At 44.9% G+C, this 17,215-nt stretch overlaps 1 protein-coding gene across 1 annotated transcript in view; it reads left to right on the top strand.

Moving 5' to 3' along the window:
* The first annotated feature begins 4,715 nt into the window (after nucleotides 1-4,715).
* HMGCR (3-hydroxy-3-methylglutaryl-CoA reductase) overlaps nucleotides 4,716-17,215 on the top strand; it is a 41,581-nt gene continuing 29,081 nt past the window's right edge. The window contains exon 1 of the mRNA XM_038765594.1: nucleotides 4,716-4,748. The gene's annotated coding sequence lies outside the window, so the exon portion shown is untranslated. The remainder of the gene's footprint in view (nucleotides 4,749-17,215) is intronic.

Genomic DNA, 17,215 nt, shown 5'->3' with positions numbered 1-17,215 from the left:
GCACGGGCCTGGGAATCAGAAGACCTGGGTTCTAATCCCAGCTCTGTCACTTGTCTGCTGGGTGAGCTCGGGCAAGTCACTTAACTTCTCTGTGCTTCAGTTACAGCTTGGCCAAGTCACTTAACTACTCTGTGCCTCAGTTACCTCAGCAGAGGCCTTCCCAGGCTAAGCGTCCCCTTTCCTCTTCTCCCACTCCCTTCTGCGTCACCTTGACTTAATCACTTCATTTCCCCCCCCTCCACACCCAGCCCCCCAGCACTTATGTACATATAATGATGGCATTTCTTAAGCGCGTACTATGTGCAAAGCACTGTTCTAAGCGCTGGGGGGATACAAGGTCATGAGGTTGTCCCACGTGGGGCTCACAGTCTTCATCCCCATTTTACAGATGAGGGAACTGAGGCCCAGAGAAGTGAAGTGACTTGCCCAAAGTCACACAGCTGACAAGTGGCGGAGCCGGGATTTGAACCCATGACCTCTGACTCCAAAGCCCGGGCTCTTTTCCACTGAGCCACGCTGCTTCTCGGCATATCTGTAATTTATTTATTTGTAATGACATCTGTCTCCCCCCTCTAGACTGAAAGCTCACTGTGAGCAGGGAATGTGTCTGTTTATCGTGTATTGTACCCTCCCAAGTGCTTAGTACAGTGCTCTACATTCATTCAATCATATTTATTGAGCGCTTACTGTGTGCAGAGCGCTGTACTAAGCGCTTGGGAAGTACAAGTCGGCAACACACAGAGACGGTCCCTTGTATCTCCCCCAGCGCTTAGAACAGTGCTTGGCACATCATCATCATCAATCGTATTTATTGAGCGCTTACTATGTGCAGAGCATTGTAGAGCACTGCACTATCTGCAGAGCACATAGTAAGCGCTTAACAAGTACCATAATAATAGTAATAATAATTATATTACATATTCATTCATTCAATCGTATTGATTGAGCACTTACTGTGTGCAGAGCACTGTACTAAGCGCTTGGGAAGTACAAGTTGGCAACACATAGAGACAGACCCTACCCAACAGCGGGCTCACAGTCTAGAAGGGGGAGACAGACAACAAAACAAAACATATTAACAAAACAAAATAAATAGAATAAACGTACAAATAAAATAAATAGAGTAGCAAATACGTACAAGCATATATTATTATTGTTAAGCGCTTACTTTGTGCGAAGCACTGTTCTAAGCGCTGGATGCATGTCGTTAACAAAGTAAATAGTAAATATGTAGAAGTAAAATAAATAGCAGCGTGGCTCAGTGGAAAGAGCACGGGCTTTGGAGTCAAAGGTCATGGGTTCAAATCCCGGCTCCACCAATTGTCAGCTGTGTGACTTTGGGCAAGTCACTTCACTTCTCTGTGTCTCAGTTACCTCATCTGTGAAATGGGGATTAAGACTGTGAGCCCCCCGTGGGACAACCCGATCACCTCGTAACTTCCCCAGCGCTTAGAACAGTGCTTTGCACATAGTAAGCGCTTAACAAATACCATCATTATTATTACTATTGTTAAGCGCTTAGTGCTTTGCACATAGTAAGTGCTTAACAAATACCATCATTATTCATTCATTCATTCAATCGTATTTATTGAGCACTTACTGTGTGCAGAGCACTGTACTAAGTGCTTGGGAAGTACAACTTGGCAACATCTAGAGATGGTCCCTACCCAACAGTGGGCTCACAGTCTAGAAGGGGGAGACAGAGAACAAAACAAAACATATTAACAAAATAAAATAAATAGAATAAATAAGTACAAATAAAATAGAGTAATAAATACGTACAAATATATACTATTATTGTTAAGCGCTTACTATGCGAAGCACTGTTTCATTCATTTAGCGTGGCTCAGTGGAAAGAGCACGGGCTTTGGAGTCAGAGGTCATGGGTTCGAATCCCGGCTCCACCACATGTCTGCTGCGTGACCTTGGGCAAGTCACTTAACTTCTCGGAGCCTCAGTTACCTCATCTGTAAAATGGGGATGATGACTGTGAGCCCCACGCGGGGCAACGTGATCACCTTGTATCCCCCCCAGTGCTTAGTACACTGCTTTGCACATAGTAAGCGCTTAACAAATGCCATTATTATTATTATTCATTCAGTTGTATTTATTGAGCACTTACTGTGTGCAGAGCACTGTACTAGGCACTTGGGAAGTACAAATTGGCAACATATAGAGACAGTCCCTACCCAACAGTGGGCTTACAGTCTAGAAGAGTAACATCCAGTTACTGGATGTAACTGGAGTAACTGGGACACAGCTCCGAATGGAGATTTAGGGATAATCGAGGAAACTTCTCAGTGGGGGTCCCTTCATCGACTCTGACACCTCAAGGTACGCGGCAAAAGGAAAACCTGGCTTAATTAATTGTTCTAAGCACTGGATGCAGTCGTTAACAAAATCAATAGAATAGTAAATATGTAGAAGTAAAATAAATCGATAATGGATAAAATAGAAGCCGCGTGGCTCAGTGGAAAGAGCCCGGGCTTTGGAGTCGGAGGTCATGGGTTCAAATGCCGGCTCCGCCAATTGTCAGCCGTGTGACTTTGGGCACGTCACTTGACTTCCCTGTGCCCCAGTTCCCTCTTCTGTAAAATGGGGATTACGACTGTGAGCCCCACGTGGTATAATTTAATCACCTTGTATCCTCCCCAGCGCTTAGAACTGTGCTTTGCACATAGTAAGTGCTTAACAAATGCCATTATTATTATTATTATTAAGCGCTTAGTGCTTTGCACATAGTAAGTGCTTAACAAATACCATCCTTATTATTATTATTATTGTTAAGCGCTTAGTGCTTTGCACATAGTAAGTGCTTAACAAATACCATCATCATTATTATTATTGTTAAGCACTTAGTGCTTTGCACATAGTAAACTTTTAACAAATGCCATCATTATTATTATTATTATTATTAAGTGCTTACTATGTGCAAAGCACTTAATAATAATAATCAATCAATCATATTTATTGAGCGCTTACCGTGTGCAGAGCACTGTACTAAGCGCTTGGGAAGTCCAAGTTGGCAACATATAGAGACAGTCCCTACCCAACAGTGGGCTCACAGTCTAGAAGGGGGGATACAGAGAACAAAGCATATTAACAAAATAAAATAAATAGAATAGATATGTACAAGTAAAATAAAAAGAGTAATAAATATGTACAAACTATATACATATATACAGGTGCTGTGGGGAAGGGAAGGAAGTAAGGTGGGGGGGATGGAGGAGGAGAGGTGAGCCCACTGTTGGGTAGGAACCATCTCTATATGCTGCCAACTTGTACTTCCCAAGCGCTTAGTACAGTGTTCCGCACACGGTAAGCGCTCAATAAGTACGATTGATTGATTGATTGATTGATTGAGGGGGCTCAGTCTGGGAAGGAAGGAAGGGAGGGGAAGGAGGGAAAGAAGGAAGAATGATGGTAGACTGTGAGCCCACTGTTGGGTAGGGACCGTCTCTAGATGTTGCCAACTTGGACTTCCCAAGGGCTTAGCACAGTGCTCTGCACACAGTAAGCGCTCAATAAATACGATTGATTGATTGATTGAGGGGGCCCAGTTTGGGAAGGAAGGAAGGGAGGGGACGGAGGGAAAGAAGGAAGAATGATGGTTGACTGTGAGCCCACTGTTGGGTAGGGACCGTCTCTAGATGTTGCCAACTTGGACTTCCCAAGCGCTTAGTACAGTGCTCTGCACACAGTAAGCACTCAATAAATACGATTGATTGATTGATTGATTGATTGAGGGGGCTCAGTCTGGGAAGGAAGGAAGGGAGGGGATGGAGGGAAGGGAGAGGATGGAAGGAAGGAGTGAAAGAAGGAAGAATGATGGTAGACTGTGAGCCCACTGTTGGGTAGGGACCGTCTCTAGATGTTGCCAATTTGTACTTCCCAAGGGCTTAGCACAGTGCTCTGCACACAATAAGCGCTCAATAAATACGATTGATTGATTGATTGATTGAGGGGGCTCAGTTTGGGAAGGAAGGAAGGGAGGGGAAGGAGGTAAGGGAGAGGATGGAAGATAGGAGGGAAAGAAGGAAGAATGATGGTAGACCGTGAGCCCACAGTTGGGTAGGGACCGTCTCTATATGTCGCCAACTTGGACTTCCCAAGCGCTTAGTCCAGTGCTCTGCACACAGTAAGCACGATTGATTGATTGATTGATGGTATTTGTTAAGCGCTTACTATGTGTGAAGCACTGTTGTAAGCGCTGGATGCACGCCGTTCACAAAATCAACAGAATAGTAAATGTGTCGAAGTAAAATAAATCGATAAGGGATAAAACAACTGAAAAAACAGTATATTCTATAGAACGTATTAAATAACAAGGAGAGTAGGACGGCCGCCCGCAGGCCCACCTCCCCCGGCCGGCCTCCTTCGGGCGTCGCCGGGGTGCGGGCCGGGCTCCGCCCCCCCAGCCCCTCCCGCCCAATGGGGCGCGGCGGCGGGGGGGCCCCGGCCTCCCATTGGCTGGCGGCCCGTGGTGAGAGATGGCGCCGGGGCCGGCGCGCGGCCGTTGGGCCGGCGGCCCGTGACGTCACGCCGTCAGGCCGGGAGGCCTCGCGGCCGATTGGGCGGGCGATCGGACGATCGGCCCCGATTGGCCGAGGCGCCGGCGCCGGCGAGGGGAGCGGAGGGGTCGCTCCGTCCGCCCGCCCCGAGGCTCCGCACAGAGGAGCGCGGCCGCGGCCCGGGCCGGGCGGAGCGGGGCGGAGGGGCCCACGCTCGGACCGCCGCTCGGACCCCAGGTGAGCGACCCCGGGGGAGGGGACACGGGACCCCGGGACCCCGGGACACCTCCCGACCCACCGGGGGGGGACGGGGACACTCCTCCGCCGCTAATCTCCTCACCGGGCCTCCTTCTCGCCTGTCCCGCCATGCACCCCGGGCCTGGAATCCTCGACTCCGCTCTCTCATTCACCCCTCACATCCAAGCCATCACCAAAACCTGCCGATCTCAGCTCCGTAACATTGTCAAGATCCGCCCTTTCCTCTCCATCCAAATCTCTGCCCTGCTCGTTCAAGCTCTCATCCTATCCCGTCTGGACTACTGCACCAGCCTCCTCTCTGATCTCCCATCCTCGTGTCTCTCCCCACTTCAATCTATACTTCACGCTGCTTCCCGGATCATCTTTGTGCAGAAACGCTCTGGGCATATTACTCCCCTCCTCAAAAATCTCCAGTGGCTACCAATCAACCTACCCATCAGGCAAAAACTCCTCACCCTGGGCTTCAAGGCTGTCCATCACCTCGCCCCCTCCTACCTCACCTCCCTTCTCTCCTTCTCCAGCCCAGCCCGCACCCTCCGCTCCTCCACCACTAATCTCCTCACTGTACCTCGCTCTCGCCTGTCCCGCCATCGACCCCCGGCCCACGTCCTCCCCCGGGCCTGGAATGCCCTCCTTCCCTCTGCCCATCCGCCCAGCTCGCTCTCTTCCTCCCTTCAAGGCCCTGCTGAGAGCTCACCTCCTCCAGGAGGCCTTCCCAGACTGAGACCCTTCCTTCCTCTCCCCCTCGCCCCCCTCTCCATCCCCCCGTCTTACCTCCTTCCCTTCCCCACAGCACCTGTATATATGTATATATGGTTGTACATATTTATTACTCTATTTATCTATTTATTTATTTATTTTACTTGTACATTTCTATCCTACTTATTTTATTTTGTTGGTATGTTTGGTTCTATTCTCTGTCTCCCCCTTTTAGACTGTGAGCCCACTGTTGGGTAAGGACTGTCTCTATATGTTGCCAATTTGTACTTCCCAAGCGCTTACTACAGTGCTCTGCACATAGTAAGCGCTCAATAAATACGATTGATTGATTGATTGATTGATTGGAATGCCCTCCTTCCCTCCGCCCATCCGCCCAGCTCGCTCTCTTCCTCCCTTCAAGGCCCTGCTGAGAGCTCACCTCCTCCAGGAGGCCTTCCCAGACTGAGCCCCCTCCTTCCTCTCCCCCTCCTCCCCATCCCCCCGCCTTACCTCCTTCCCTTCCCCACAGCACCTGTATATATGTTTGTACGTATTTATTACTCTATTTATTTTACTTGTACATATCTATTCTATTTATTTTATTTTGTTAGCATGTTTGGTTTTGTTCTCTGTCTCCCCCTTTTAGACTGTGAGCCCACTGTTGGGTAGGGACTGTCTCTATATGTTTCCAATTTGTACTTCCCAAGCGCTTAGTACAGTGCTCTGCACACAGTAAGCGCTCAATAAATACGATTGATGATGATGACGATGATTAATTACTCTATTTATTTTGCTTGTACATATCTATTCTATTTCATTTTGTTAGTATGTTTGGTTTTGTTCTCTGTCTCCCCCCTTTTAGACTGTGAGCCCACTGTTGGGTAGGGACTGTCTCTAGATGTTGCCAATTTGCACTTCCCAAGCGCTTAGTACAGTGCTCTGCACCCAGTAAGCGCTCAATAAATACGACTGATGATGATGACTTCCCAAGCGCTTAGTACAGTGCTCTGCACATAGTGAACGCTCAATAAATACGATTGATGATGATGATGATGATAATGATTCATTACTCTATTTATTTATTTATTTTGCTTGTACATACCTATTCTATTTATTTTATTTTGTTAGGACGTTTGGTTTTGTTCTCTGTCTCCCCGTTTTAGACTGTGAGCCCACTGTTGGGTAGGGACTGTCTCTATATGTTGCTAATTTGTACTGCCCAAGCGCTTAGTACAGTGGTCTGCACATAGTAATTGCTCAATAAATACGATTGATGATGATGATTTATTACTCTATTTATTTTACTTGTACCTATCTATTCTATTTATTTTATTTTGTTAGTATGTTTGGTTTTGTTCTCTGTCTCCCCCCCTTTTAGACTGTGAGCCCACTGTTGGGTAGGGACTGTCTCTATATGTTGCCAACTTGGACTTCCCAAGCGCTTAGTACAGTGCTGTGCACACAGTAAACGCTCAATAAATACGATTGATGATGATGATTTATTACTCTATTTATTTATTCATTTTACTTGTACCTATCTATTCTATTTATTTTATGTTGTTAGTACGTTTGGTTTTGTTCTCTGTCTCCCCCCCTTTTAGACTGTGAGCCGGCTATTGGGTAGGGACTGTCTCTATATGTTGCCAATTTGTACTTCCCAAGCGCTTAGTACGGTGCTCTGCACATAGTAAGCGCTCAATAAATACGATTGATGATGATGATGACGATGATGATTCATTACTCTATTTATTTATTTTGCTTGTACGTATCTATTCTATTTATTTTATTTTGTTAGCATGTTTGGTTTTGTTCTCTGTCTCCCCCCTTTTAGACTGTGAGCCCACTGTTGGGTAGGGACTGTCTCTAGATGTTGCCAACTTGGACTTCCCAAGCGTTTAGTACAGTGCTCTGCACAGAGTAAGCGCTCAATAAATACGATTGATGATGATTTATTACTCTATTTACTCGTTTTGCTTGTACATATCTATTCTATTTATTTTATTTTGTTAGTATGTTTGGTTTTGTTCTCTGTCTCCCCCCTTTTAGACTGTGAGCCCACTGCTGGGTGGGGACTGTCTCTATATGTTGCCAATTTGGACTTCCCAAGCGCTTAGTACAGTGCTCTGCACACAGTAAGCGCTCAATAAATACGATTGATGATGATGATGATGATAATGATTTATTACTCTATTTATTTTGCTTGCACATATCTATTCTATTTATTTTATTTTGTTAGTATGTTTGGTTTTGTTCTCTGTCTCCCCCTTTTAGACTGTGAGCCCACTGTTGGGTGGGGACTGTCTCTATATGTTGCCAATTTGGACTTCCCAAGCGCGTAGTACAGTGCTCTGCACATAGTAAGCGCTCAATAAATACGATTGATGATGATGATGATGATGACGATGACACGAGAACCGGCCCGGCCTGCTCCGGGCGCCATCGCCTCAGCACCGGGACCTCCCTCCCTCTCTCTCTTCCCCCCCCCATAATAACACAGTTATTACTCCATTTATTTTATTGTACACATTTACTACTCTGTTTATTTTATTAATGATGAGCGTACAACTATCATTCTACTTATTCTGACGGCTTTGGACACCCATAATAAAATAGATATTACCCTAGTGATTGCTCTAGTTATTAGAGCAGTAGGTATACTATTACTATAGTATAGTAACTAGTATAGTATATATATTGTATATATATATTCTATATTATCTCTCTCCCCCCCGCATAACACAGTTATTACCCCATTTATTTTATTGTACAGATTTACTACTCTGTTTATCTTATTAATGATGAGCGTATAGCTATCATTCTACTTATTCTGACGGCTTTGGACACCCATAATAACAGATATTACTGTAATATATATATATATATAGTATATATATACTATACTATAGTTATAACTAAAGTAGTTATTACTCTATTTTATTGTACATATTTACTACTCTATTTTATTAATAATGAGCGTATAGCTATAATTCTACTTACTGTGACGGCTTTGGACACCTGTCTATATGTTTTGTTTCTTTTGTCTGTCTCCCCCCTCTAGACTGTATAATAATAATAATGATGGCATTTATTCACCCCAGCACCGGGATCTCCCTCCCCCCCCCGCCCCCCGCCATAATAACGCAGTTATTACTCCATTTATTTTATTGTACAGATTTACTACTCTGTTTATTTTATTAATGATGACCATATAGCTATTATTCTACTTATTCTGACGGCTTTGGACACCCATAATAACATAGATATTACTCTATTTTATTGTACATATTTACTACCCTATTTTATTAATAATGAGCGTATAGCTATAATTCTATTTATTCTGACGGCTTTGGACACCAGTCTATATGTTTTGTTACTTTTGTCTGTCTCCCCCTTCTAGACTCTGTAATAATAATAATAATAATGATGGCATTTATTCACCCCAGCACCGGGACCTCCCTCTCCCCCCTCACCATAATAACATAGTTATTATTTTATTGTACACATTTACTACTCTGTTTATTTTATTAATGATGAGCGTATAGCTATCATTCTACTTATTCTGACGGCTTTGGACACCCATAATAACATACATATTACTCTAGTTATTGCTCTAGTTATTAGAGCAATAGTTGTACTATTACTATAGTATAGTAATTAGTATAGTATATATATATGCTATACTATCTCTCTACCCCCCGCATAACACAGTTATTACTCCATTTATTTTATTGTACAGATTTACTACTCCGTTTATTTTATTAATAATGAGCGTATAGCTATCATTCTACTAATTCTGACGGCTTTGGACACCCATAATAACATAGATATTACTCTAGTTATTGCTCTAGTTATTAGAGCAATAGTTATACTATTACTATAGTATAGTAATTAGTATAGCATATATATTGTAGATATAGTATATATATATACATATATATACTATACTATCTCTCTCCCCCCTGCATAATAACACAGTTATTACTCCATTTATTTTATTGTACATATTTACTACTCTGTTTATCTTAATAATGAGCGTGTAGCCATCATTTTACTTATTCTGACGGCTTTAGCCACCCATAATAACATAGATATTACTCTAGTGTATATATATAGTATAGTATATATGTACCATACTATGGTTATGACTAAAATAGTTATTACTTATTTTATTGAATATATTTACTACTCTATTTTATTAATAATGAGCGTATAGCTATCATTCTACTTATTCTGACGGCTTTGGACACCCGTAATAACATAGATATTACTCTAGTTATTGCCCTAGGTATTAGAGCAATAGTCATACTATTACTATAGTATACTAATTAGTATAGTGTATATATATATAGTATCTATATGTATTGTATAGTATATATGTATATACTATAGTTATAACTAAAATAGTTATTACTCTATTTTATTGTACATATTTACTACTCTATTTTATTAATAATGAGCGTATAGCTACAATTCTACTTATTCTGATGGCTTTGGACACCTGTCTGTATGTTTTGTTTCTTTTGTCTGTCTCCCCCTTCTAGACTGTATAATAATGATGATGGCATTTATTCACCCCAGCATCGGGACCTCCCTCCCCTCCCAATAATTAATCAATCAATCGTATTTATTGAGCGCTTACTGTGTGCAGAGCACTGTACACTAAGCACTTGGGAAGTACAAGTTGGCAACACATAGAGACAGTTCCTACCCAACAGTGGGCTCACAGTCTAAAAGACATAGTTATTACTCCATTTATTTTATTATACATATTTACTACTCTGTTTATTTTATTAATAATAAGCATATAGCTACAGTTCTACTTATTCTGACGGCTTTGGACACCTGTCTGTATGTTTTGTTTCTTTTGTCTGTCTCCCACTTCTAGACTCTATAATAATGATGATGGCATTTATTCACCCCAGCATTGGGACCTCCCTCCCCTCCCAATATTAACATAGTTATTACTCGATTTATTTTATTGTGCATGTTTACTACTCTGTTTATTTTATTAATAATGAGCGTATAGCTATAATTCTACTTATTCTGATGGCTTTGGACACCCATAATAACATAGATATTACTTTATTTTATTGTACATATTTACTACTCTATTTTATTAATAATGAGCGTATAGCTACAGTTCTAGTTCTGACAGCTTTGGACACCCATAATAACATAGATATTACTCTATTTTATTGTACATATTTACTACTCTATTTTATTAATAATGACCGTATAGCTATAATTCTACTTATTCTGACGGCTTTGGACACCTGTCTATATGTTTTGTTTCTTTTGTCTGTCTCCCCCTTCTAGACTGTATAAATAATAATGATGATGATGATGGCATTTATTCACCCCAGCCCTGGGACCTCCCCCCCATAATAACATAGTTATTACTCCATTTATTTTATTGTACATATTTACTACTCTGTTTATTTTATTAATAATGAGCGTATAGCTATCATTCTACTTATTCTGACAGCTTTGGACACCCGTAATAACATAGATATTACTCTATTTTATTGTACATATTTACTACTCTATTTTATTAATAATGAGCGTATAGCTATCATTCTACTTATTCTGACGGCTTTGGACACCTGTCTGTATGTTTTGTTTCTTTTGTCTGTCTCCCCCTTCTAGACCCTATAATAATGATGATGGCATTTATTCACCCCGGCATCGGGACCTCCCTCCCCTCCCAATAACATAGTTATTACTCGATTTATTTTATTGTGCATATTTACTACTCTGTTTATTTTATTAATAATGAGCCTATAGCTATAATTCTACTTATTCTGACGGCTTTGGACACCTGTCTATATGTTCTGTTTCTTTTGTCTGTCTCCCCCTTCTAGACTGTATAATAATAATAATGATGGCATTTATTAAGCGCTTACTATGTGTAAAGCACTGTGTGGGGAGTTTACAAGGTGATCAGGTTGTCCCACGGGGGGCTCACAGTATTAATCCCCATTTTTACAGATGAGGTAACTGAGGCACAGAGAAGTTAAGTGACTTGCCCAAAGTCACACAGCTAAGTGGTGGAGCCGGGATTTGAACCCATGACCTCTCACTCCAAAGACCGTGCTCTTTCCACTGAGCCACGCTGCTTCCCCAGCGTAAGTGTAATGGACTGTAAGCCCATTGTTGGGTAGGAACCGCCTCTATATGTTGCCCGCTTGTACTTCCCAAGCGCTTAGTACAGTGCTGTGCATACAGTAAGCGCTCAATAAATACGATTGAATGAATGAATAATAATAACGATGGTATCTGTTATCTTCTAGACTGTGAGCCCGCTGTTGGGTTAGGGACCGTCTCCATATGTTGCCAGCTTGTACTTCCCAAGCGCTTAGTCCGGTGCTCTGCACACAGTAAGCGCTCAATAAATACGACTGAATGAATGAATGAATAAGCACTTACTCTGTGCCAAGCACTATTTGAAGCACTGGGTGAGATCCAAGGTAATCAGGTTATCCCCCGTGGGGCTCACAGGCTTCATCCCCGTTTTCCCGATGAGGTCACTGAGGCCCGGAGAAGTGAAGTGACTTGCCCAAGGTCACACGGCCGCTGTAATAATAATAGTAATAATAATAATGGTGGTATTTGCTAAGCGCTTACTCTGTGCCGAGCACTGTTCTAAGCGCCGGGGGAGATCCAAGGTGATCAGGTTATCCCCCGTGGGGCTCACAGGCTTCATCCCTGTTTTCCCGATGAGGTCACTGAGGCCCGGAGAAGTGAAGTGACTTGCCCAAGGTCACATGGCAGCTGTAATAATAATAATGATGGTATTTGTTAATCGCTTACCCTGTGCCAAGCACTGTTCTAAGCGCTGGGGGAGATCCAAGGTTATCAGATTGTTCCCCCGTGGGGCTCACAGGCTTCATCCCCATTTTACAGATGAGGTAACTGAGGCACAGGGAATTGAAGTGACTTGCCCGAAGTCGCCCAGCTGGCGAGGGGCGGAGCCGGGATTGGAACCCACGGCCTCTGACTCCCAAGCCCAGGCTCTTTCCACTGAGCCACGCTGCTTCTCTAATGCAAGGGCTGCCTTGTTATTATTAATATTATATATTATAATGGTATTTGTTAAAGCGCTTATTATGGGCCAAGCACCGTTAAGCGCTGGGCTAGATCCAAGGTAATGAGGTTGTCTCACGCCCGGCTCCACACCTTGTCTGCCGTGTGGCCTTGGGCAGACCACTTAACTTCTCTGTGCCTCAGTTACCTCATCTGTAAAATGGGGATTAAGACAGTGAGCCCGATGCAGGGCAGGGACTGGGTCCAACCCGATATGCTTGTTTCCACCCCAGCGCTTAGTACAGGGCTTGGCGCAGAGTAAGCGCTTTACAAATGCCGTAATAGTAATAATGCAGTGTGGCTCAGGGGAAATAGCACAGGCTTGGGAGTCGTAGGCCATGGGTTCATATCCCGGCTCCGCCACTTGTCAGCTGTGTGACTTTGGGCAAGTCACTTCACTTCTCCGTGCCTCAGTTCCCTCATTTGTAAAATGGGGATGAAGACTGTGAGCCCCACGTGGGACAACCTGGTCACCTTGTAACCTCCCCAGTGCTTAGAACAGTGCTTTGCACATAGTAAGCGCTTAATAAATGCCATCATCATCGTCAATAATGATGATGGGGCTCACCGTCTTAATCCCCGTTTCGTTGTTGGGTAGGGACCGTCTCTATATGTTGATGACTTGTACTTCCCAAGCCCTTAGTACGGTGCTCTGCACACAGTCAGCGCTCAATTAATACGATTGAATGAAATGAGTAATAATGGTGGCATTTGTTAGGCGTTATTGCCCCATATCCCTCCTACCATTCCTTTCCAAACTCCTTGAACAAGTTGTCTACACGCGCTGCCTCGAATTCCTCAACAACAACACTCTCCTCGACCCCCTCCAGTCTGACTTCCATCCCCTACATTCCACGGAAACTGCCCCCTCAAAGGTCACCAATGACCTCCTGCTTGCCAAATCCAATGGCTCCTACTCTGTCCTAATCCTCCTCGACCTCTCAGCTGCCTTCGACACTGTGGACCACCCCCTTCTCTTCAACACGCTATCTGACCTTGGCTTCACAGACTCCGTCCTCTCCTGGTTCTCCTCTTATCTCTCCGGTCGTTCATTCTCAGTCTCTTCTGCAGGCTCCTCCTCCCCCTCCCATCCCCTTACTGTGGGGGTTCCCCAAGGTTCAGTGCTTGGTCCCCTTCTGTTCTTGATCTACACTCACTGCCTTGGTGGCCTCATTCGCTCCCATGGCTTCAACTATCATCTCTACGCTGATGACACCCAGATCTACATCTCTGCCCCTGCTCTCTCCCCATCTCTCCAGGCTCGCATCTCCTCCTGCCTTCAGGACATCTCCATCTGGATGTCTGCCCGCCACCTAAAACTCAACATGTCCAAGGCTGAACTCCATGTTTTCCCTCCCAAACCCTGCCCTCTCCCTGACTTTCCCATCTCTGTTGACGGCACTACCATCCTTCCCGTCTCACAAGCCCGCAACCTTGGTGTCATCGGCTCTCTCATTCACCCCTCACATCCAAGCCGTCACCAAAACCTGCCGGTCTCAGCTCCGCAACATTGCCAAGATCCGCCCTTTCCTCTCCATCCAAACCGCTACCCTGCTCGTTCAAGCTCTCATCCTATCCCGTCTGGACTACTGCATCAGCCTTCTCTCTGATCTCCCATCCTCGTGTCTCTCCCCACTTCAATCCATACTTCATGCTGCTGCCCGGATTATCTTTGTCCAGAAACGCTCTGGGCATGTTACTCCCCTCCTCAAAAATCTCCAGTGGCTACCAATCAATCTGCGCATCAGGCGGAAACTCCTCACCCTGGGCTTCAAGGCTGTCCATCCATCACCTCACCCCCTCCTACCTCACCTCCCTTCTCTCCTTCTCCAGCCCAGCCCGCACCCTCCGCTCCTCTGCTGCTAATCTCCTCACCGTACCTGGTTCTCGCCTGTCCCGCCATCAACCCCCGGCCCACGTCATCCCCCGGGCCTGGAATGCCCTCCCTCTGCCCACCCGCCAAGCTAGCTCTCTTCCTCCCTTCAAGGCCCTACTGAGAGCTCACCTACTCCAGGAGGCCTTCCCAGACTGAGCCCCTTCCTTCCTCTTCCCCTCGCCCCCCTCTCCATCCCCCCATCTTACCTCCTTCCCTTCCCCACAGCACCTGTATATATGTATATATGTTTGTACATATTTATTACTCTATTTTACTTGTACATATCTATTCTATTTATTTTATTTTGTTAGTATGTTTGGTTTTGTTCTCTGTCTCCCCCTTTTAGACTGTGAGCCCACTGTTGGGTAGGGACTGTCTCTATATGTTGCCAACTTGTACTTACCAAGCGCTTAGTACAGTGCTCTGCACACAGTAAGCGCTCAATAAATATGATTAATGATGATGATGAAGTGACTTGCTCAAGGTCACACAGCTGACAACTGGCCGAGACGGGATCAGAACCCATGACCTATGTCTCCCAAGCCCGTGCTCTTTCCACTGAGCCACGCTGCTTTTGAAGAAGACCCAGAGAAGTGAAACGACTTGCCCAAGGAGCGGGGGGCGTCAGGGCGGAGGGTGGGGGGAGGCCAGCCAAGGGACCTTTGTCCCCGGTCCCGAAACAAGGTTCATCCTTTCATTCGTTCGTATTGATTGAGCGCTCACTGCATGTGGAGCCCTGTGCTGAGTGCTTGGGAAAGTACAGCAGTAAAGAGAGGCCATCCCTAGCCACCACGAAGTCACGGTCCCGAGGATGCGACCTCCCATGTTGGGGGGGGTTGGGATGGTTTGCGGTGGACCCTCTCCCCCCCCGGGGGGGTGGGGGGGAAACCAAGGCCTGCCCCCTTGGTTCTCCCCAGCTTCATAGCAACCGTCACACCTTCTGGCTTTCCGAAAGGATTCAAAACAGATCTCGGTGCGCGGACCCGCCTTCAAAGGCTCAGTACAGTGCTCTGCACATAGTAAACGCTCAATAAATGCGACGGATGAAAGGGCAAAAGGACCGTGAGCCCGTTGTTGGGTTGGGATTGGCTCTAGCTGTTGCCGAATTGTACTGTCCTAGCGTTTAGTACTGTGCTCTGCACAAAGTAAACGTTTCAGGAGGCCTTCCCAGTCAATCAATTGTATTTATTGAGCGCTTACTGTGTGCAGAGCACTGTACTAAACGCTTGGGAAGTACAAGTTGGCAACATATAGAGACAGTCCCTACCCAACAGTGGGCTCACAGTCTAGAAGTCTTCCCAGGCTGAGCCCCCCTTTTCCTCGGCTCCTCCTCCCCTCCCCATTGCCCCCACTCCTTCCCTCTGCTCTACTCCCTTCCCCGCCCCACAGCAATTGTGTATATTTGTATGTATTTATTGTTCTATTTTATTAATGATGTGTATGTAGCTATAATTCTATTTATTTTGATGCTGTTGATCCCTGTCTACTTGCTTTTTGTTGTCTGTCTCCCCCTTCTAGACTGTGAGCCCGTTGTTGGGTAGGGATTGTCTCTAGTTGTTGCCGAATCGTACTTTCTAAGAACTTAGTACAGTGCTCTGCACACAGCAATTGTGTATATTTGTACGTATTTATTGTTCTATTTTATTAATGATGTGTATGTAGCTATAATTCTACTTATTTTGATGCTGTTGATCCCTGTCTACTTGCTTTGTTTTGTTGTCCGTCTCCCCCTTCTAGACAGTGAGCCCGTTGTTGGGTAGGGATTGTCTCTAGTTGTTGCCGAATCGTACTTTTAAGCACTTAGTACAGTGCTCTGCACACAGTAAGCGCTCAATAAATACGACTGAATGAATGGGGAGAAGGGGACTCAGTTTTGGCACAGAAATCCTTTGTCTTAGGGAAGAAGGTAGAGGAGTGCTTGGTTTTGGGTCAGGACAGAGCAGCAGGTTTTTACTTGGCTATTATTGGGGACATTGTTGGAAGTCAACTGTGAGCTGGTTGTGGACAGTGTTATTTTGTACTCTCCCGAGCACAGAGTGAGTGCCCAATAAATACGATCGAATGAATGAAGTAAGCTGATGATTGTGGGGTAGCTTCCCGCCTCCCCCAGATACCTCCTCCCCATCCCTCTGGCCCTGCCTCCTTTCCCTCCCCACAGCAGTTGTGTATATATTTGTACAGATTTATTACTCTATTTTACTTGTTCATATTTACTTTCCTATTTATTTTGTCAGTGATGTGCATATAGCTTTAATTCTATTTGTTCTGACAATTTTGACACCTGTCTACATGTTTTGTTGTCTGTCTTCCCCTTCTAGACTGTGAGCCTGTTGTTGGGTAGGGACCGTCTCTATATGTTGCGGACTTGGACTTCCCAAGTGCTTAATAAAATGCTCTGCACACAGTGAGCGCTCAATAAATACGATTGAGTGAATGAATACACCCTCTTAGGAGGAAATTGTGTGGGGTGTAAAGTTTTGAAGGTGTGTCATTTGGGCGGTAAACCGTGCCCAGCTGCTGTTTTCTACCGCAGTTAGGGCCCTGCCACAGCCCATGCCCGAAGGAAAGATCCATCTCGTGTTCGGCTGGTTGTACGAATGGAAATAATCGATCTTGTGTTTGCGGCATACCGGGCTGTTTTCCACTGCAGTAAATAACCAAAGCAATTGCAGCCTATTGAACTTTCAGGTTCCCTCAGCCTGTTCTGCGGTAGGCTCGTGCTTGCCGTATAATCGGTAGGCATCTTAATGACAGCAGAACGGAAGGCAGTGGCATGTAAGTGTGCGGA

This window comes from Tachyglossus aculeatus, chromosome 23 (assembly GCF_015852505.1).
Source record: "Tachyglossus aculeatus isolate mTacAcu1 chromosome 23, mTacAcu1.pri, whole genome shotgun sequence".
Classification (NCBI taxonomy): domain Eukaryota; kingdom Metazoa; phylum Chordata; class Mammalia; order Monotremata; family Tachyglossidae; genus Tachyglossus; species Tachyglossus aculeatus.
The sequence above is the reverse complement of the archived record's forward strand: the minus strand, read 5'-3'. Positions and strand labels throughout refer to the sequence as shown.